Source organism: Panthera leo, chromosome D2 (assembly GCF_018350215.1).
Source record: "Panthera leo isolate Ple1 chromosome D2, P.leo_Ple1_pat1.1, whole genome shotgun sequence".
NCBI lineage: Eukaryota > Metazoa > Chordata > Mammalia > Carnivora > Felidae > Panthera > Panthera leo.
The window spans coordinates 26,518,468-26,542,652 of record NC_056689.1 but is presented as its reverse complement, the minus strand read 5'-3'; the positions used below and the strand labels follow the sequence as shown (position 1 = coordinate 26,542,652).

General features: G+C 36.4%; 1 pseudogene; it reads right to left on the bottom strand.

The window, feature by feature from the left end:
- LOC122201801 overlaps nucleotides 1-13,575 on the bottom strand; it is a 31,061-nt pseudogene extending 17,486 nt beyond the window's left edge.
- Nucleotides 13,576-24,185: the final 10,610 nt, after the last annotated feature.

Here is a 24,185-nt window from a genome sequence, read left to right as displayed (position 1 = left end):
TTTTTAGTATTTATTTTTGAGAGAGAGAGAGAGAGAGCATGAGCAGGGGAGGGGTAGAGAGAGAGAGGGAGACACAGAATCTGAAGCAGGGTCCAGGCTCTGAGCTGTCAGCACAGAGTCCAACGTGGGGCTTGAACCCGCAAACCATAGGATCATGACCTGAGCCAAGGTCAGATGCTCAACCGACTGAGCCATTCAGGTGCCCCAATTTTACCTTCTTTTAATGCACATCCAGTTAATCATTATATCTAGAGCTTCCACTACTAGAAGCTGATACCATCCAGTTTTTATCTTTATTAAATGAAATTTAAAATAATTATGATAGCATGATCAGCTCAGATCTATGTAAATTTACCTTTACAACTTTCTTCAAAACACTCTCTCCTGATTTGCCACACATACCTAATTTCTCTTCCTTAATGTGTCTTTCTCTCTACCCATCACATGCCCACCTGCATTTATTCAGATATTTTCTTTTATACTTGATATATATTCCATTGTTTTCTATTTAAAACAGTCAGTAAAGGGATACCCACTTCTTACACCACCTCCTTCTTTATTGACATCCATTAGTTAAAGATAATTCTCTCTCTTCTAAGGTCTTTGACACTTTGTTTGCTATTTATTTACTAGTTAATTTTTTCACGTATTTATTTGTTGACTTGTGCTTGTTTTGTCCATCTGGGACATAGAAACATGACACATTTTTCCTCTACCTGTGTAATTTCATTATCTCACTTAAGTTTCTCAGTGATATTGAAAAATTGGTCCTATTATTATCGTTTAGAAGATTAGCTAAATGAGGCTTGGGAAAGTTAACTAAATTGTGAATGGTGATATCACTAGTATAACCACAATGGTGAGAACTTAAAGTCAAGTCCTTGTGCATTCTGCATATTGTTTCTGTTGCTGTAATTTCCAACAATGCTTCATTATAAAGAAGCCTTTTCATTGAGATTGTTTTTTTCTAAATGAAATTCCTCAAGAATTGTGATCCCCAGGAAAGCCTCATGAGCTGCGCCTTGAGGAGGATTCATCTCATCAGTCTCCCAAATACCCAGCATAATACTATGTCCTTGGGAAGATGTAAGAGTCGCATTTTAGAATTTTCAATTTAACTAGGAATATTTGACAAACACTGATAGAAACGAAACATATCACATCTATCCCTCAGTCCAACGATTCTGATATTTTCTTCTGCCAATGGATAAAGGCCATTAATAGAAATATATTGAATAAAATCATTAATAGAAATATACTTTTATTAATTTTATGGAAAAATAAAATACATCTCATCCTAAACAAAAAATAAGTCAAACAATTATTACAAATAAAAAATATCAGCAGAACTAAAAAAAATAAGTATGTATAAGTAAAGAGCCATTTGAACATGAACATATAGTTTGTGCATAATATGGAATATGATAGCATTATGCTATAACCACCAGCAAGGAAGAAAGAAGCTGACAGTGTGTGATGGGTGGTGGATAAGAGATATGAAAGAATCATTTGTAAAAAAGTGCAATCATATTTTTTCTCAAGTTCATTAATTGTTTCAATAATTTAGGACCTTTGGTTATACTTAATAGGTACTTAATATGCCCCTTTGAAACAGCACACCTGTATCCCTTGGATAAATACCTAGTAGTGCATGCTAGGAATTTACCCAAGGGATACAGGAGTTCTGATGCACAGGGGCACTTGTACCTCAATGTTTATAGCAGCACTCTCAACAATAGCCAAATGATGGAAAGAGCCTAAATGTCCATCAACTGATGAATGGATAAAGAAATTGTGGTTTATATACACAATGGAGTACTACGTGGCAATGAGAAAGAATGAAATATGGCCCTTTGTAGCAACGTGGATGGAACTGGAGAGTGTTATGCTAAGTGAAATAAGCCATACAGAGAAAGACAGACACCATATGTTTTCACTCTTATGTGGATCCTGAGAAACTTAACAGAAGTCCATGGGGGAGGGGAAGGAAAAAAAAGAGGTTAGAGTGGGAGAGAACCAAAGCATAAGAGACTCTTAAAAACTGAGAATAAACTGAGGGCTGATGGGGGGTGGGAGGGAAGGGAAGGTGGGTGATAGGTATTGAGGAAGGCACCTGTTGGGATGAGCACTGGGTGTTGTATGGAAACCAATTAGACAATAAATTTCATATATTTAAAAAAAATACCTAGTAGTGCAATTACTGGGTCACCGGGTAGTTCTACTTGTAACTTTTTGAGAAACCTCCATACTGTTTTCCAGAGCGGCTGCACCAGTTTGCTATCCCATCAACAGTGTAAGAGGATTCCCCTTTCTTCACATCCTTGTCAACATCTATTTTTTACTATGTTGTTAATAAAAATGACATTTTAAAAAAATTAAAAGTTTAGAGATTGAGTTAACAAAAGGAAAATTTACTTAAATATTTCTGGTTATACTTTCGTTAAATCACATTATTTTTAATATTATTAAAATTGTTTTCACTAACAGGCTGCAGTGAAAAAGGTATAAAGAGATTCCATTACCTAAATGTCCCCAAACATTATAACATCGAAGTGTAATTGTGAGGGGTCCTTTGAACCAGTAGGGTGCTTTTACTTGTGAAGTTATCATTAGTATGAAGACAACAATGTCAATTTTCCTTTCGATTCTTTTATTTTCTCTTACTTCCAAACCTTCTTTAAAGGCAAAGATTTATATGACAGATATCGTGAGTCACCTCACAATTTTCTTATGAACTAACATGGATAATTGTCAATTCTATAAAGAAACATCAACCAAAAAACCTTAAGGTAACATTTTAAATAATTAAATTACTACCTACTCCCTCACAAATTAAACTGAAGTTAATTTTCTTGCAAACTGTGTCCCACTGATGATTCAGTGACAAATGTTTTGTTAAAAACAAAAAAAAGAAAAAGGCTCACACACCAGATAAGTTTTAAAAAATTTTCCTTTCTCCTTTTGCTCTATGGTCCATTTCATTATATTAAAAGTTCCTGCACATTCTCCTCCAGAGAAACCTGTTATGCTTTTTTAATTCGATATTTCCCAAATTCACCATGAAACTATCACATACTTACCACAAAACTACTTACCGATATTTCACAGAAATACTATGCTCTTCAGAAAAAGCTTGGGTAAAGAGGAATGAGGGACTGTCTTTCCTTAAAAAAGAAAAAGCCCTAAGAATAATTTTGTTCATGGTAGATTATTTGGCAATTTGCACATTAAGATTTCAGAATAACTTTTACGTATCAAAACTGTAGAACTCTGATAGTCCATCAGGAGTCAAAACACAGATCATGCAGCCACCATTGGTTTTGCAAATAAAGTTCTCCTGGAACACAGACACACATTTGTTTGTGTATTTCACAGTACAACTCTAGAGATGAATAACACAAAATGTACACAATGTACTAACTAGTGCTTTACAGGAAAAGTTTGCCCACCATCGATCCTAAATTTTTAACAATCAATTGACTGGAAGACAAGTTTGTGATGATACTTTTTTTTTTTTAATGTTTATTTATTTTTGAGACAGAGAGAGACAGAGAATGAGTGGGGATGGGGCAGAGAGAGAGGGAGACACAGAATCTGAAACAGGCTCCAGGCTCTGAGCGGTCAGCACAGAGCCCCACTCGGGGCTCGAACTCACGGACCGTGAGATCATGACCTGAGCCGAAGTCGGACGCTTAACCGACCAAGCCACCCAGGCGCCCCTGTGATGATACTTTAAAAGTTAAGACACACACTTAAAGCATGGGCCATGCAAGTTCTGCAGAGGTGGACCCAAAGAGATTTTTACATAGACCCAAGATACGACCCAGAAGAAAAGTTCTGAGACCTAACATCTTCACCACTCTCGATCACAGATAATTACACACGGCCGTGATAATTTTCAAATGGGGATATTTCAGATGCAAGTATCATCAATTGTCCCCAGCGTCCATTAAAAATTTCCAGTAATGCACTTGTAAAATATCTAATTTAAATTGTAGTGGGTGTTACTCTTACTGAGCAATAACATCATCCATCCTGACCTTTTCAAATACAAATGTCATTTGTGTGGCTGTAAATCATGACAAATGAGATGCAACATTAGCTATATCGCTTAGGCATCTTGGTAGGAGATTGTTAGCCTTGTTTCAAAAGGTCATCTTATATTTTTTTCTAAAAATATGACATTTGTTTGGTCTTTCTGACGTAAGTCTAAATGAATGTTTATTAAGTCTATCTATCAAGAAGCCTATTATGAAATAGCTTCTTAGCTCATCCAATCAGATTATATTTTTCCTGGAAAGGAAACTGCACAGATTTCTAAGGGAAATGAGACAATGGAAAAAAATATAAAGATAAGCTCTTCTAATATAACAGTGGCCCCCAAATGAGCTATTAGATGTCTAATAGGAGGCCTTTCCCACATACAAACCATGCCATATACAACAGGGACAAAGTTATATATGCCACATTAAAAAAAAAAAAAAATTCCTCAAAGCCTTTTCTACTTTTCCACAACACGATAGCTTGACAAATTATATACAAAAGTCTTTTTGTTTCTTATCGTGTACCTAAGGTTTCACCACTATATTTAAATCCTCTCAAATTATCATAACATTCCTTTTAAGAACAATATGAATAATACAACATTTCTTGTGACTCAAATGGAATTCGTAAACATGTTAAGTTCTTTTTCTGAGATGGGATATTATTTGCAGAGCCTGGAGGACTCTCAGAGAGAAAGTAAACCTGGATTTTTGTCCAGACTCTATGTAGTTCTAGATCACACACGACTTCCATTCAGTCTCAGTTTGTTTACCTGAAAAATAGATATAATATTAATCTTATGTGCAAAAACTTTAATGTAAAGATTGAATGATACCTTTCAAGTAAATATTACTCTCTGAAAAAAATTTAAAAGATCAAGATGGAATAGTGAGCCTATACACTCTATTTTCGAACAGATGATTGGCAGGCCTGTTGCCCCTGTTTTATTGAGGTATAATTGATGAATAAATTTGTGTGCATTTAAAGTGCACACATGATGTTTCGATATAATGTTTGACATACATATATAATGTGAACTGATCACCACAATCAAATTCAATATCCACCATTTCATATACTTTTTACAAAGTTAGCTTTATTTCCTTTGGTGAGAAGAATTAAGATTTATTCTCTTATTCTGCAAATTTCAGGTGTACAGTTCAGTATCATTAACTGTAGTCACTACACTGTGTGTTCGATCTCCAGAACTTATTCACCTAGCGTATCTGAACTTGTAATCTTTGACCAATATTTCACTATTTTCCCCACCCCAAACCCTTGGCAGTGACTGTTCTGCTCTCTGCTTCTATGAGTGGGAAAAAGACCTGAATAAACATTTTTCCACAGAAGACATAAAGATGGCCAGCAGGTCTATGAAAAGGTACCCAGTGTCGCCAATCATGAGGGAAATGCAAAACTGACACCAAAATGTGATATCACCTCACATCTGTTAGAATGGCTACCATCAAAAAGACAAAAAAAAAAAAAAAATGACAGGTGTTGGTGAGGAGGTAGAGGAAAGGGAATCCTTACACACTGTCGGGGAGAATGAAAGTGGCAGAGCCATGATGGAAAACAGTACGGGGGTTTCTCAAAAAATGAAAATAGAGCTACCATATGACACATCAGTCCCACTTCTGTGTATGTCTTCGTTTGTTTGGGCTGCTATAACAAAATGCCACCAACTGGATGATTTACAAACAGCATTTATTTCTTACAATCCCAGAAGCCAGAAGTCTGAGATCAGGATGCCATTATGGAGTGACTTCTTCCAGGTAGCACTCCTCTCGATTTATCCTCACATAAAATGAAGGAGCTGAGGGTCTCTTTTATAAAGCCACTAATCCCATTCACGAGTGCCCCATGCTCATGACCTTATTACCCCCAGTGATCCCATCTCCAGATATCATCACGCTGATGACTAAGATGTCAACATGTGTATTTGTGGGAGGAAACAAACATTCAGCCCACAGTGAAGTATATCCAAGTAAAATGAAATCACTATCTCAGGGAGACATCTGCACGCTCATATGGATTATAGCATTAGGAGCCTGTGGTAACATGGATGAACTTGGAGAGCAATAGAAGTGAAATAAGCCAGTCACAGACCAACACATACTGTATGATCTCATTTACATGTGATTGGCTTTTCACGAGGACAAAACGTAATATCTAGGCATTTCCTGGCAAAAAGACAATGCACAAAATGTAAAAAGCAAAACCCTTGTTCATCATGTTAATAATTTGTTAAACAGCTCTGGAGGCAGACACAGTTCAGGGGCTATGATTAGACAGCCTAAGTGGGTTTAGTCAGCTGCTTCTTACGGAAGCAGCCAGTCGACAAGGAGCACGAGCACAAAATGAGGAGACACCAGTATATGTGACACATTGAAAAGTAAGGTCTTAACTCTGAGATTTATATCTGGGGTACTCAGGCAGGGAAAATTCCAGCAGGTAAGACTAGATAACCGATAATGCAGAGTAAGTGTAATCTAACAAAGAGGGGGGAAATAGTAGCTGTCCTCTCACTCTGCATTTATTTCCATGTAAATCAGAAATACCCAAGTTACCAAGTGACTGTGTGAGGAAACTGCATCCCGGGAAAGATCAGAAGTCAACAGGGGTTCCACTAGCAAGGAGAATTATATTCACATGTGTTCTCTCCTATTTTTCTGATTCAGTCAAAATACATTTACTTTACGCTTATGCTGAGCCAGATACCGATAAAGTCCTGGGGATATACGTTTATACAAATAGGATTACTATTCTCCAAGAGTTTTAAGTTAAAAGAAGACACAAGCCAGCATACAAAAATTCAAAATAATGTGATAAGTAGTATTATTTATAGGGTTCTTTAAGCAGGTGGAAAATGGGTACCCAATGCAGCCTTGGGAGTTAGGTCAGAGAACACACTGGAACTCTCACTACCTCTAACAGGGCCCACTGATTCAATGCAAGGAATATAGAGCACGTTTTTTGGAGGATATTATGCACATATTCATTCAGCCTAAACAGTTGAAATATTTTTTGAGTGAATATGTTAATTACAGTGTGGTGTTTGCAACCCAGCTGCCTGTACCTACTGAAATAATAGTGTAGGATTTGGGTTCCTCTGTTTGGCGTATTACCTATGTATTGAATTACCTTATCCTATGGTGCCAAAGCGAATTTGTAGGGTATTAGTCAGGTCTATAAAAAATAACATTCCAATTAACTTTCTCAGAAGACCATCAACTAAAACTCAGACTTAAAAAGGAAGAGTGTTAGAAATGCCCATGTGATATGCTTGAAGGGACTGAGGAAGAGCACAGTTCTCACTTCTCAGTGCTCCACACCTACTTACTTAATAGGTGAGATCAGTGGATTAAGCTTTGACCCTTTATTTTTTATTTTTTTATTTTTGAGAGAGAGAGAGAGAGAGACAGAGAGAGAGACAGAGACAGAGAGAGAAAGCTCATGAGAGCACATGAAAACAGGAGAGGGACAGGAGGAGAGGAAGAGAGAGAATGTTAAGCAGGCTGCATGCCCAGTGCAGAAGAGCCTGATGCAGGGCTTGGTCTCATGACCATGAGATCATGAACCTGAGCTGAAATCAAGAGTCAGTTGCTTAATCAACTGAGCCACCCAGGCATCCCAAGCTTTGATCTTTTAGAGTTATCTCTAGATCTTTTACAGTTATCTCTAAATCTATTTATTTCAAAGGCATTCATGGAGCACAGTACCAAGTTTTTCAGTGTCCTTGCAAGCCCCATTCAAAATATCATTTGTGTGCTTAGACTCAATTGACTGAGACCATCCAGTATGATGTTAAAGATTTTGGCAGACCAAAATCTCAACCTTGGAGAACCCAGTGCACAGCAGAATATTAAGCTTTCCTCAGTAACTAGTGTAGCTTTTGAGCAGTAATGATTTTTGTTGCAAGTGGAATTTTAGAACACATCATATTACAGCATCTGCTTGTGCCCATGTTATGTGTGTTCCTGCCCTGTTCAGGTTCAGTGTGCCAATTTTACTCCCCTGTCAAACTGGGACTGTTTTATCCCTGATGGTGCGGCTGCCTTATTAAAATGTTTCTGTGGTTGGCCAGGCTCAGTTGCCAAGGTAACCATCTTGTTGTGTGTTGCCTTTAGGAGTTTCTCATTAGATACATGAAAACCTTGACTGCATGTAAATAATAAAAGCTATCAAGGTAATGTGCCTTTGTGTTTCACGTGGTATTTTCCAGAGACTCACAAAAATATGTGATAATGCTGAGCTTCTATTCATACGTTTAGTCAGTGATTATCAAAGTTCTTGATAGGACTATATTAATCTTTCCTTACATTTTTAAAAGTTTTAGTTTATACATAGGGAGCCCAATTTAAAATATTTCATTTATATTATTTTATGTCAAACTTCACGCAAAAGTAATTTGATGGAGTTTTGACATTGGTTACGGCAACTTCGAAGGAAAACATTTGTGAAATTATTTTAGGCCTCTAAACTTCATTTCTCCTTCTTTCTAGCCTATCTCTGCTCTCAGCCACTGGGTAAACTAGTAATTGTATCAGCATTATTTCCTCTTCTCAAATTTTATCCTATTCCCCCACCCCTTGCCCAAAAGCCAGAATCATAGGCTTTGGAATTCAGATATATATTTTGGCTTATGTCTTTGCTTTGCTATACTCATCATTCATTCATTCATTCATTCATTTTCTTTTGAGCCTCAGTTTCCTTATCTATATAAAGTTACAGATTGATCCATGAATGGATTAGTGATAATGAATATACATAATTTAATACAGTATCTGACACATTGTTGGTTTTAAAATAATTATATATATTATCAAAAATGAACCATTTGTCCTTTCATAGGGATTTATTTGATGTTTTCTTTCTGTTTGTATTGATAAAATGGTTGATAAAGAATGAACAGTGGGATACCTGGGTAGCTCAGTCAGTTAAGTATTGGACTCTTGACTTCTGCTCAGCTCATGATCTTGTGGTTTGAGCCCCACATTGGGTTCTGTGCTAACAGCATAGAGCCTGATTAATATTCTTCCTCCCTCTCTCTCTCTCTCTCTCTCTCTCTCTCTGCTCCACCCAGCTTGTTCTGTATCTCAAAATAAGTAAAAATAAACTTAAAAAAAAATAGAATGAGTGGCCTCCTAAGGGGGTGTTAAAATGATTCTAGGGAAACTTTCCTGCCCTCCAAACATTTGCAAAGATTTCTAGCCTACCAAGCTATGAGGATCTTTGCATTTTAGAATGCTTGTTTTGGGTAAGTCTTTGTGTTTTCAGGAGTGTCGACTGAAAGAAAGCCAATCGCAAAGTAGGTGAGTAAATGCTTTATTCCTTGTCTTACTGAGGACTACAGCCTGGGAGACAGTCTTTCAGCTTGTTTTGAAGAACTGCTCTGAAGTTTGTTACGTACAGGGAATTCTATATGAAAAATGGGAAAACAGTATACGTACTTGTGAGCAGTTCTCCAAATACTTGTGGGTCACAAGGTCAAAATTAAGGTTTTTATTTGTTTGTTTTGTTTTGTTTTTCACATAGACTTGAGAAAGACTCTTAAGTAATCTTAATACATTATATTTCTATTGCCTCTGATTATTCGAAAATATTTTCTCTGTGGCTCTGCTTACCTGGTTTTCTGGTTCCTCCTGTTTTTGATATATCCTTGAGGTCACCAGGGACAGGTCGCTGTCCTTTCTGCAGGAGATCTGGGTGGCTCACACCCCTGTCCATCACACTTAGATTAACCAGCTGTATTTGAAAAGAAGTGAATTGGGCTTAGGTTCTATGAGATAATGATATACACACACTTTGCTGGGGGACTTGACGCAGATTCTGTTTCTGGTGAGTTACATCACATGTTTGTGCTACTTCCCCACCAGAGAAACCTAAACCATGAATTCATCGACAGTGAGGGCAATTAGAGAAAAGAGAAAACCCCAAAACAAAAAGATGAATGAAGCTTGTAACAGATCAACATACACATTGATTTACTTAGAAAGCATCAACCAAGTTTTTAATTATTTTACTTTCCCCTGTGTAAGTTGCATCTTGTCTCACCAGACTTCCCCTTATATTTGTATTTTTTAATTTATATTTATTTATATTTATATTTATTATTTACATTTATTTTTATATTACTTACTTATATTCATATTCATTCCTTCATTTTTTTAACCTCTCATTTTCACTCTTACAAGGAAAGAAACATCTTTTTGTTGCTTGCTCTGTTCAGTTTTCTAGAATTAAGGAAATCACCATTCAAGTACATTGAGCACAACCAAATGAGTCATCACTGTAGAGCTTTATGGCAGATGGGAAGGTGTTGGTTACATTTCCCATTCTTTCCCCATAGATTCCCCAGTGCTTTGTGGGTGCTTATATGACCCCACACAGAGCTACTTCTTTTAGTCTCTTCCTCTTTGAAAGAAGAGAAGAGAAGAGAAGAGAAGAGAAGAGAAGAGAAGAGAAGAGAAGTAGAGAAGAGAAAATGATGCACTATTATTCTCCACCCCAAATCTCTTCTTCTAAGAACTTTAAGCTTATGCAATGGTGATGCAGAATGACTTACAATGGAGCATTAGGTACCAATAAACTCAAGGGAATGAAAAGCACACTACTATGAGTTATAGTGCCCTGATGGGCCATTATATAGGCATCAGCAAGCTTTAAAAAATCACAGTGGTTAGACAAAATAATTTGCATTGCCCAATATCTTGTAAAAACAGCTGAATGTTTTATTTCACAAAATTCTTTCTCTGGTTATGCCTCAGTGATTTTCACTTACTAAGTAGCATCACTGAGCCATGAAAATATTCTCCCCAGGCACACACAGCTCACTAGAATTTTTGTTCACAAAATATTGATTTCATGATTAAACTTTCCGTTGGATAAAAACTGAAGGTCTGAGCTTTAGACTTTTCATACTGGGTTGCATTTATGATTTGAAAATCCTTGAAAATTGTCTATTTCCATTAATAAAATATAGAGATAATGTTCTACATGGAGAAGATTAGATTTATTCCCAAATCCCTATTGCTCACAAGAGGCTACTATTCTGTCAATTTTATGATGATATTTAAATACTTAAACTTTATTATGTGGGCCACATGCCATTATTTTTACACCTGTAAAGTAAGACTGGAAGTTATCAGGAAACAAAATTGATGCATGGCTACTTAGAAGAATGCACACTGATATCTCTTGAACTACTTTTGATTATTGCCTTTTCTTCCACTAACAAAGCTGCTTACAAAAGAATGAATTTTCTAAATTCCATTTATAATGGCCACAGGAGTTAAGTGGCAATGTGGGTTACTTAAACAAACTATGATAGGTTCTACATATAGTCCCTCTACTAATCAGATACTTTGAAATACTTGATTTCCTTTCTAACTTCCTCCATTATTTGGTTGGCAAACACTTAGGTGATCCTTAAAATTACAATACATTAGGTCTTTAATGGAGTGATTCAAAGTTACCTTAAACACTCCAACATTGATTTTAAATTTAGCAAGACTTTAACTTGAAATCTAAGCTCCCGCTTCTACATTTGAAATTGGAGTTACACATCGAAAACATTTTTCTAAAGATCACATTGTCCTAAACAGTCAAAATATCAATATAAATGTACAAGCTTAGATTTTCTAATCTGATATACTAATATAGAGTCAATTACATTTTGTGTGATTCTAAACTTTCATAAAATTTTAAAATGCTTACCACTGACACTGCAATTATACCAACCTACAAAACTTGGAGGGCTGCTTTCCTAAAGCAATATTTTTGGAATTGCCCTTTTAATTTCCTGAGTATTTAAGAACTAGAACTATTGGTTAGGATGCAGCTGAGCCCTTGACTGCAATACTAAGGATACATATGAACGCTATTTAAAATTGTTGGTGACTCAATCACAAAAAGATGGAAGCGGTGAAGTTAAACATGCCCCTTAGATTTGAGACCCATGTTTAGTGCCTGATGGCTCTGGCTCTTGGTTAGGATATTGTTTCTGTTGCTTTTATGTAATTGACTCTCTTCTGCAACTCTAAAGATATTGGACCTTGAAGAAATCCTGCATCCTTATAAGACACATCTTCTTTTAGAACCAAGTAGTACTTTCAATTATGAAAATGACGTCCAGTAGAAATTTTCATGTTTCTCAGGGCTTCTGCTTATTTGGTGTTATCAAAATGTGTTATTTTTAGCAATGAATTGCTTCATCCTCTAAAGAGATTGGATTATTCTAGGTTATTTCTAATATGTATAATATGAGAGAATCTCCAAGTTTGAAACATGTTTTAAAGTACATCTAGCCCACTTATTCATCAGACAGAAAAGAATTGCTTTTTTAAAAAAAATCACATTTTAATTTTTTTTTTTAAAGTTTATTTATTTTGAGAGAGAGAGAGAGAGATCACGTGGAAGTGGTGGGAGGCAGAAAGAAAGGGACAGGGAGAATCCCAAGCAGGCTCCATCCTTCCAGTGCGGAGCCCAGCGTGGACTCCATCTCACCAGGGGCTCAATCAGACCATGAGCTAAAATCAAGAGTCGGATGCTTATCTGACCAATCCACCCAGGGGATATCTTTGATATCTTCTGGAGATATCAAAATGCAGATTGTGATTCAGTAGGACTGGATGAGGCCTGTAATATGATTTTTTGTTTGTTTGTTTTAAATATGTTTTGACCTAGTCCTGAGGTCCTAGCTAGAAGCCAGCCAGTTTCTCTAGTTAAGTCCACACTCCAACCACCTGCATTCATAGGCTTTCACACTCTGGGTCATTATGTACCTGAGCTCATTGACCTAGGGCCAGGTGTCAGACGACTAGGGACAGCCTTGACACCCAGAAACTGAAAATTTATTCAAACCAACCAATTCAGAAGAGGCAGAAAAACCTAGCCACCCCACCCCACTTACCGTACATAAGCTGCCGCTTACAGCTCCACCTTTCTCTTACCCCATCCCCAGGTACACCCTCTGTATGACCCTGACTGACACCATTTTCTCATTTGGAGATGCCTATAATAGAGTCCTGCCTGTCACTTATCTTGGTGTCAGTGTCGTGTCCTGCCATCAAAAACTTAATCTGTGTCTATTGGTGGTTTCCACGTCTCTCTTTACCCAAATGTCCTTGGTGATGGAATATTAAAGATACTGGCTAAACTCAGGGGACTGGCTGCATACCAGCCAAGGCGAGGTCCTCACTTAGGGCAGGAGGAATGATGGATCACTTGAGTTGCACTTCTGGGGGCACTTTTCCAGTATCTTCCTGGTCATTTCCTACATTTGGCAGAGGCTTATTTCAGGGTCTTGTCACTTCTTCAACACCAGTGCTGTTTTGTTTTTGTTTTTGTTTTAATTGTTATTTGAGGCAGAATTCTGGTTTATCCATGCACTTCTGGTGACTCCTGTGGAAGAAGATATCGACCAGACTTCTTCAGAGTAGGAGGAATGACACTCCGTTTCTGTTGATGTTGCTTAGATGGCCCATCTTCTGTGCTGCTACACACCTTGCTGTTGTCAACTAACTTCATGTTGCCCAGATCCTGAGGGGTATTGTGGGTTGCATCTAGGTCAGTGGCCCAATGTTTAGACCAGAGTTGAATATCTTACCTCTGTCCTCCCGCAGCTGCCAAAGTTACCCAATTGCATAAATAATGAAAAAAAAAAAAAAAAGCATTGTCCAGTGTACTTGTGCTTTACTAAGTGCCACACCATGTCAACATGTGGATTGACTGACACTTTGGATAAGGGGCTGTGTTGTCCCAAGGAGAGCCAGCTACACCTCTCTAGGTGTAGACCCCAGTCCCTGGGAGGTGGACTGGGAAGGGTGGGAACAAAAGATGGCTGCCTATGAGGTAGGCTACCATTATCCTTCTCCTTTCTTGTAATGCCACAGAAAGTCCTCACTATGACTTAGCAAACAGACACAGAAACTGAATACTGTGGCTTTAGTCTACTAGAAGTTCAAAACAGGAAAAAAAAATAGGGGAGAGGGATTAAATAGAAACAAAACCCAAGATACTTGGGGAGGAACTAACAACAGAATACACATGCACATAATTCATTAAAATAAAAATCCATAATGTGAGCCAATTAAAAATCCAAAATTTATTTTAAAAATGTATATAGAAATAATATATAAGAATAGTAAGTGGCTTTTGTGTTTCTACTACATAGATTCTAGATTAACTGCATTTGCTAAAATGCACCATAGACAAGGATTCATGGGCTTAATCAATACTGGGCTTTAAATTATAATTATACCTGGGATCCCACTAAATTTAAACAAGGTATCCCAAATAATCTTGGGAAAATAACTAAATATAAATTAGACAAAAAAATAGCCATGCCTCATTTTAATTACAACCTTGGCTAAATTTCCCATAGTCATAGTACCCTTTGCCCTGAAATATCTCATCTTAGACATAAACACTCTGACATATTGAGTAATAAATTTAAATTAAATTAAGTCTTTGACACTTACAAATTGGCTTGATAAAATGGGACTCCATGAGCCCCTAGTTAGAATGGTTAATACATCCCCAAATAAATCAAAACGGGGTCTTCAAGGATCAGAATTTATTATATAAGACCTAATTAATGAATGGGTGATTATCTCCATTGCTTCTTTATTTGACAGCCTCGTTTTGCCTGTTCTTAAACAAGGAAAGATTAAATGGCTTGTCATGGTAAACTACCACAACCTTAAGGCTGTGGTCATATCCGTTAAGTCCCCAACACCCAATAGTATTGAAATTACTAACTCTATTCATCAGTAGCCAGTAAATATCTTTCTATATTACATACTGGGCTAATATGTTTTATGTTCTACTACATCCTTACTTTAATAACCTCTCAGCAGCAGTTAACCTTCACCTCCAGAGGACACACACACCTTTACTAGCCTCCCTATAATGTATGTGCACACCATCTTTGCAGACAAGATCTTAACTGCATCCACTTTTCTTCAGGAGCACAGGTATGACGTCACATTGATATCCTCCACTGAGGAAATGCATTTGGCACATTCATTAAAAACTCTTTGTGAGTACTGAAAGCACTATACTCCTCATTTACAGATGTTACTTAATTTCACTAATGGTGCTACTTACAAATCAGCCTACCTTGAAAAATAGGCTCTAGAATCCATCCAAATCAAAATCAACAGGCACTCCCATTAGTGCTCTCAGAGACTTTTCACTGTAAAGACGTTAGCAACCTCCCTGTCTGCCTCCTAGAGTCTCTGGACCACCTATGATGGCCATAAATTGCATATGGGGTCCCGAGGCAAAAAAACAAAAACAAGAAAAAAACAAAACAAAACAAAAAAAAAACAAACACAAATCAACTGCCTGTGTTGGCACCATTAGAGTGCAGATTGCTGGCAACAGCCTGGCTCTCCTGAAAAGAGAGGCTGCCACACACTCTGAGACTGTAACCCTCCTTACCTAGTTTTCCATCATTATTCCTTGGGTCATGAAAACTGCACCTTACAAGCTTGGCAAGGTTAACAAAGCCTTCTTAAATAGGACAGAGCCAAATCTGAAGTCACTGGTATATTCCACCTGTAGGATGGAGTGGCTTTCCCTGTCCTCAGTCCCTTGCCAAATATCATGGTGCTGGAGATCACTTTTCCCCACACCCCTTAGCTACTTGGGAAGCCCCTTAGAACAAACTGAGTGAATAGCAATCAGTCGATATACTGTACCAATGATATTTCTGCCATCATAATTTATATAGTTCAGTAGAATATTGCAGCTTACCATCCCTTAACTGAGATGTCCCTGATAAAGGATGGGACCCTAGATCAGCACATCTGGTGAAAATTTGGGAATTCTTCCTAAGACTGAAGGCTTTTGTGAGCAAATGGTGAAATCTGCACATTTGTACAAGCTCTTGACTATAGCTTAAGAGAAGAGGTGTCCCCTTCAGGTTAAGGAATTCTGGGAATCTCTTGTGTCACAATGCCCAAAATAGAAATCAAAGTCACAAATGTCTCCACATATGGTCAGATGACAATACAAGGACTCACTAGGACTCTACCTATCTCCTTCAGCATTTCAGACATCAATGAACTTTAGTGCCCATGCACACATTTCACTTCTCAAAATACACAATGCTGCACTCTTGGAAAAGGCATTCAATAGAACTTTTATTTCTCCAGTAGGTCCCACGCATCCAGTTTGATTGAGATGCCTACTTGACTTCCCAACAACTTAGAAAAAAGACAAAAAAACAAAAAGACAAAGAAACAAACAAAATAACCCACCAACTGGGTCTTAATCTCTCTTAATCCAAAACTGCTTCTTCTAAGACACTGACAAATTTGGACACAAGACATTTACTGCATTTACTGCTTCTCTTCTTTCAATATCAGAGATTCTCTTTCTTGAGCTCATTGTTTGCTTAGCCCATGAACCTTGCACTCTTCCAGAACATATACCCTTACACTCTGCTCCATGACTAAGAGAAGAATCTTACACAGGTTGCCACTACCTGAGCCATTCTAAAATTAAGTGGAAATTATTGCTTTCCCGAGTCAACAATCTCTTCATATAGGCATATCTCTCAGCCTCTTGAGGAGAGGACCTCCCGTTGCTTTGTGCCTTCTACTCCGCTCCTGCTTGCTATCAAGAGGTTCTGCCTATTTCCTACATGTGTCCCTTACTCTTGGTTATGAATACAACTAGCTTTTACATATACTTTACTGAACTTTTAGTTCATGCCTTCTAAAAATGAAGCTGCAAGACCTCCAACCTCGATCTAAGGAATATACCAATATGTTATTATCATAAATGCGTAACTAGTACTTTAAACACATTACAACTCCATCAAGATACTGTTTGAGGCCATCAAAATTTAAATCTGGTATTTATTTATTTTTGGCTAGTGTTGTATACATGTTTCCATGGCAACGGGTTGGCCTACAAAGACTCTTTATACTTCTTCATGTTGTGTTCTTCCTTTTTACTTTCAAAATAAGATGTTCTCCATGGTGTTTAAGGCAACTTCTGCCTTATTCTCTAAAAGTCTCCTGTCTTATTTTGGCCACTCAAATATCCCAAATATTCAAGCTGAAATTCGATTTCAAGACATCAAGGATTCAACTGTAGTGTAACTTTGTTTGTTTGTTTTGTTTTTAATACTGTCTTGACTCCGTGTTGAGCCACTGGCTAGAGGCGGATGTTTTCCCCTTCTTGGGTAGCTAGTTTGGTCCATATTCCAACCATTTCCATTAATGAACTCTCACATTCTGGGCCATTGTGCCTTAACCACCTTGGGACCACATTTCAGACAACTATGGCTAGCCTGAATGCTCTGGAGCTTGTGAATATTATTCAAATAAGCCAATCCACTGGGAACCCAGCTAGCTTTACCCTACTGGGTCTACATAAACTGCCCCTGACTTATCCATTTTCCAAGTCTTGGGCAATTTTTTTGTTTGTTTCCCTTCCTAATTGGAAACATAAAGGAAAGAGAATTAATCTAAGAAACGTAATTCAGCCTAGTCTAGTGAATATATGACAAAGTCACTGCAGTACACCCGCTATCAAATTTGTACTCATACATTTATGTTTAGAATATGTTTTATTTCCAAAGAAAGACAACAAAGTCATGCTTACATCTAACATGATTCAATTACCATGTGGAAATGATAACAACTCCCTGAGAAATGTATACAAAGTCCTTGTTTTGTGGATGGGTGATGTTCATTCATTCTTTTAGTTGATTCACATTTCCTCTTTGATATTTGTAACATAAATACTGATATATAAACAAATTTCATTTAAAAAATTCAATGTTAGGTAGGAGGACAATGGGAGAGAAAAAAAAATATTTGGTTAATAAATATACAAACATACTTAAATCAGAACTACTATAGTCCACCTTTCTGTAACTCATGACATGGTCATAGGTGGTATTTATAACTGGTATTTATAACTACTTTCTTCTACTCATTGCATATCTTCTTTGGCATGATAGAATAAAAGAAAGGTAGAGAAATACATTTCTGTGTTTGCAATTTTTTTCTTGTGTATTCATCTAGAAGTTATGAAGGATCATGTACAGTGTTTTCTGCATCACACTGTCATTTCCAGGGTACAACAGAGAGAAACAGATGTTCCAAAACAATTTCATCTACAATATAACAGGGATTATATCTTCTAATAGTTGGCATGACCATCTCCTCCGTGCATCTAATAATATACAATAATCTTATTGTACTTGACCAATCTCCAGAATTCTGTTACGACATCTCCTGGGATAAGGGGAGTGAACAATAAGATAGGAATTTGAGTTAGATAGGTAATTTGTTTATTTTTTATTATTATTTTCCATTTGATTTTGTTCATTGTTTTGTATGTTTGTTTACTTAACCCACCCTTTGCTTTTCCCTTTCCATAAAATGTCTGGGTGCATAGGAAATTTCAAACTAGGATTCATACCTGAAAATTTGATCATTATTATATCCACAATACTTTATCCATAATATTTATTAAAACATGTAAATTGTGGGAAAAAAAGACAGGCTTCTTTTGCTCTTTTTAGATTTGAGATCTCTCTTTTAGATACTTATTGAGATGGCCACATATGTGCTTCTTATGGCAAATATTTGTCTGTTGTTTCCATAAAGATATCAGGATTTCATTGAAACTTTAGAAATTAGTTTCCAGTCCCACATTTTACACCTCAATCTTTTCATTGTCAATGATGATCAATGACACAGACTATGATTCAAAAATGAATTTTAAAATATTTCTTCTAGCTTTTCCTACAGACTATAGCTTTTTTATCTTTACCATAATAGCTCCTATACATATAATATTTATAGTAAACCACCAAAAATAATTTGTGAGAGATAACAGAGTAAAGAAAGTTCTTTGAATTATATTTACTTAGAGAGAAAAATGGGTACTTAAAGCATTTCTTCTGTCCATATTCAGTACAATCATTCCAAATGAATCAGAGCCATGTGAAATACTGGTTAACTTAAAATACAACATAATATCTTGTCTTCTAAAAGAGAAAGTGTCTCTGAAACCTAAAGGAAAGATATTCAGTAGTGCAAAATATTAGATAGCTCCTCTCCATGGTAATTATAATCTATGATTTATAAAAATCTGTGCCAGTATTATTAAAGTGGGTAGCTAACAATGCGAAGGTTTATTTGCCAATTAACCTTTGTTCTTCGTAAGTATAAATTAAGATCAATGGTTCATTATTTAAATGGAAAGAAGAAGATATGATACTGATATGTACATATATGATAGTGTTTTCATTAAGATTTGAAAAACATATATCCTCCTTCCCAAGAATATTTCCTTGACTTTCCTGCCAAATTATCACATTTACATTGGTGATCACTGGAGAAAGCGTTGAAATCCTCTAAAAATCGTGCCAGAGCAGTGTAATGTTTGAATCCATTCCTTAAAAATCATGTCATATTATGGGGCGCCTGGGTGGCTCAGTCAGTTAAGCGGCCGACTTCAGCTCAGGTCACGATCTCGCGGTCCTGAATTCGATCCCCGCGCCCGGCGCTGGGCTGAGGGCTCAGAGCCTGGAGCCTGCTTCCGATTCTGTGTCTCCCTCTCTCTCTGCCCCTCCCCCGTTCATGCTCTGTATCTCTCTGTCTCAAAAATAAATAAAAAAAAAAATCATGTCATATTATCGTTTTTCTTTTCCATGCACAGAATAGGAGATACAGGATCGACAAGTACTTACAAGGTGGGAAGGACCTGATTCAGGAATTATTCTGTAGAGCGACACACTAAAGCTATCACTGTAGTGAAGAGTCTAAGCAGTCAGGAGTAGCATGAAGGGAGGTGAAAAAATGCTTGCCACATAATGATTTTGCAGAGTATTTACTCTTATGTGTGCGTGTAATGTCAGAAGAATAGTAGGGAAAATATAAAATAACATATTTTTGTTTATTTTTCTTTATACTATGTGCATGTGTTTTTTTTAAACTGAAGTATAGTTGAAATACAGTATTATATTATTTCAGGTGTATAACATAGTGATTCAACATTTATATACATCATGAAATGTTCACCACTTCAAGTATAGTTACCATCTGTCGCCATACAGGGTTATTGCAATATATTTTTTTAAAACAAGGAAAAAGACGTTTGCCTCTGGATACAAGTCTACTAGTCCTAAGAACAAGATACCTATAAAACCTATAAATTGTCTTCCTGCCTGAATGCATTCCTTCACTACTAAAATGAAACCAAAAGTTAAACCCCAGATAATTGAATAGTTCGAGTCCTGTTCTCAAATACAGATATCTCTACAGTTAATACCCATTGAGCAGAATAAGTGATGCCCACTATTTTCTTTTGTAGTTTCAAAACAAGACATTGATGGCCAATGTCACATTTACTTGAAACATAGAAACAAGTAAAGTAAATGATTCTGCCTGTTCTTTAGAATGCCATATTATCTGACTTAGGATGACTATTGACTGCTTCTTACTGTGCTAATAGTTTTCATGTCTTGAAAAATTAATTCTCTGTGACAGAGAATGGTTCAAAAAATTGTGTCTCTTTATTCATGCATATTTGTTCTTGGAGTGAAGAACTTAATAACACTATATTAGAATGAATTAACACTTTGAAAACAATTCATTTAATACTTGGGCTCTTTACAATCACAAATACTCTTGACTAATGTTGTTGGTTTTTTGCACATACAAAATTGGAGACAGAGTGAATCTATATAAATTCATTGGTTCCTGACCTAGTAAAAATTTGGAAGAGTTGACTGATGCTTCTATATTAAAAAATTAAACTTTTTATGATGTTCATGAATAAAAGCAGCTCATAGATGAAATAATTTGTATGAATGCAAAGTATTTTATAAAATACAATTACATGTAGAATTTAAAATGGGCACTTAAGTAGCTAAATTCAGATCCACGTTAGAGTTCACAAGGCCCCTTTCTCGTATGCTACCGCATTTATCATCATACCATCATAACAACATATTTAAGCACCATTATCCTTTTCGTGCAGATGAGATAAATGAGCTCATGTTATATTGCTTAAAGTGGCAGAACTGGACTTGAATGCACGTGCCTTAAGTTCAAGTAACTCTTCTGAACTGCTAACCAAACACATTTAACACAGTTGTATTGAACATGCCCATTCTTTGTGCAGCATCACTCTATATTTGTAGCACAGCAATGAAGCTGCCCATGGGATAATTGCAGAAGCATCTTGTAAAAAATGAAATAAAATAAATGGCACAAGTAGAAAAGAAGCATGAGGTCTATTGGCAGCCCCATACATTGGTCTCCAAAAGAAGAATCCTGTCTGTTGTGTGAAGTGGTAATTTTTTTCCCATACAACTAAGGGTGGTTGATGGAACATTGCTCAATATACCCATTCAAAGGGCAGATTGAGAACACTGCTGTATTATCTCTGAGGGTCTAGTAGTATCCAGTTTGAAAGAACAAGAGACTTGATAAGCTGTAATGGTGGAAATCATAAGGAACATAAAGAATTGGTTTGAACTCCTTTATTAGTATTTATTATAGTATTCATTCTGTCAGAGGAAAGCCACAAAAGGCACATCTGTCTGTTCCACTAGTATGAGGCTGTAACATCTAATAGGAGGGAAAAGGTGTGCCACTTTCCCCAGATTCAGTATAGAAAACTCTGACATGTCCTTATTCACAGTGTGGAAGTAACAATTTGCTTCAACTATGAATCCACTTAAGAATTTAGACTCTATGGTTATTTGGTTTTGTGCTATAACATAAGATTTATTCCTCCAATCTTTGTAAAATCAAACCTATATTCCATGACAGATATCCAAATTGGTTTTCCTATTTATTTAAATTACAGACCTATGTCTATTGCACCTGCCTTATTACATTATTCTATTTATAGGCACTGAGTGTTTATTACACAAAGCTTTGTATTTCTTTGCATCCAGAAAAACAGAAATAATGTGTTCCCTGCTGACATTTGCCTTTATGTTATTGAGTGTAGCCCCTACAACCTGTACTCTACAATTACCATTTCTGAATCAAAGTCTTCTACTTCCATTGCATTATGCAATATGGATTAGTCTGTAATTTAAGTAAGAGACTAACTGGTCATGCACCATATACCACATTATCTTAGAAAGACCAATACCTGTCTCACACTGTGATCTAAGTTGCTTAGAAATTGTGGTGCTCACTCTCTCATTTTCCTCTAAGAAGCAACACATAAATATATCCAGACTACATAAGTAGTATCCTAAACACAAATTGTAGCCATTGAGAGAAAAAATACGCATATAATTTCAGTTAATTATATTCATTATACTTCATTCCTAACAAGTTGAACACAATTTCAAGTAAATAGCTGCACATAATTTGTATAGTAGAATAACAAAAAAAAAAAAGTAGAAGAATTTTTATGTGCACACAAGATTTCAAAATGGAAAGCCAAGGAATATAGTTTGGCACAGTTTGGAAACTAAAATAATGTATGCACTTTGTATGGTAGCTAAAAAACAATTTTGGTGAAATTATTTCCTCAAAATCTTTTTTATTGTGAACAAAAGTAAACGCATGAAAACAATGCACTGTTTTATACATAAGCAGGACCTCTCAGCTGCTGAAGTGATTTAGAAAATATGGTTTATGAAGCAATTTGAGCCACCCATTATGATTAGAATATTAAAAAAAAAAGAAAATCCATGAGCATTTTAATAAAGGATGGTCATGGGCTCATTTAAGAAACAAATTTACAAGAACTTGTTGAGATGTGTTCACATAAATAATACTCCTTCAAATCTATTGGCAAACCTTACAGAGTTTGAAACCAAGTTTTAATTAGGTAGAGTTGGCCTGTGGCAGTGGATGAGCTATAGGCTGAGAACTGTGAATCCAAACATGCTTTCTCTAAGTCAGCTTGATTATACACTCAATTGTTACAAATGTTTGGGCCACCTGTGTTTTGAATCAGCCATTAACACACCAGCAATTAAAATATTGGGGTTATTGTTGCATATTTCTAAAATGCAAAGTATCACTTCCAATACTTTTCCTTAAAATGTATGTGAGCCTTAAGTAAGTGGAGCTTAGGAAAATCGTTGAAACACTTAGTGTTTGTTTGTTATAACGTTTATTTATTTTTGAAAGACAGAGAGAGACAGAGAGCAAGCGTGGGAGGGGCTGAGAGAGGAGGAAGAGACACAGAATCTGAAGCAGGCTCCAGGCTCTGAGCTGTCAGTACACAGCCCCACGTAGGGCTCGAACTCACGAACCGCAAGATCATGACCTGAGTTGAAGTCGGATGCTTAACTGAACCTCCCAGGCACCCCAAAACACTTAGTCTTAAGCCAAAGCAAAACAAAACAAAATATTCATGGAACTGTTGGTATGTTTCACAAGTTTCACACCCTAGTCTTATTATATCAATCAATAAATCTTGGGCGAAGGGGTAATTTGGTCCATTTTAATAGTAAATATCTGACTCTGCTATTATCTTCTCTTCCTGCTGATAGTGGGGTCTTTTGCTTCTGGTTAGGAGGTAGAAAACATCAAGAAATCAACACTGTCTTATTTACCTTTTCATTCAGTCAATATACAACTTATCCCCTTACACACTGTAGGAATTAAATTATTTCATGTTTAAAAAAATATTTTTAACCAAGTTTTAAAGTAGTTGAAGTGAGTTGGTAGGCAATGTTGAAATAGAAATAACTTTTGGATTTGTGACCTAACAATTTATGAAAGCAATCCAGCTAGATGCATAGATGCATAGATGCATAAAGTGGTAAGAGGCCAGATTCTGAATCCTTTTTCCCAGGGTCAAATATTGGCTCTGCCGCTTATTGATCTCAAATTTACTGGATAATTCTTTTGTGGCTCAGATTCCTTAAGTGGACAATGAAAACAACAATAGTATATATCCTGCGGCGTTCTTGTGAGAGTGCCTGACTAAATATATGTTAAATACTCAGAGCAGTGCCTGCATATATAATCATTGCTTTGTGTTAACTATTGTTATTAACCCTAAGTAGGTATAGTGGACAGGACGACATTTTATCCAGAGTTCAATGTTGTGATTTATCAAAGTTCTTTATTCCCTGTCATTTTGGGGATAAATGACAAAGTATGATTTTTGAGATTCTGATTTTT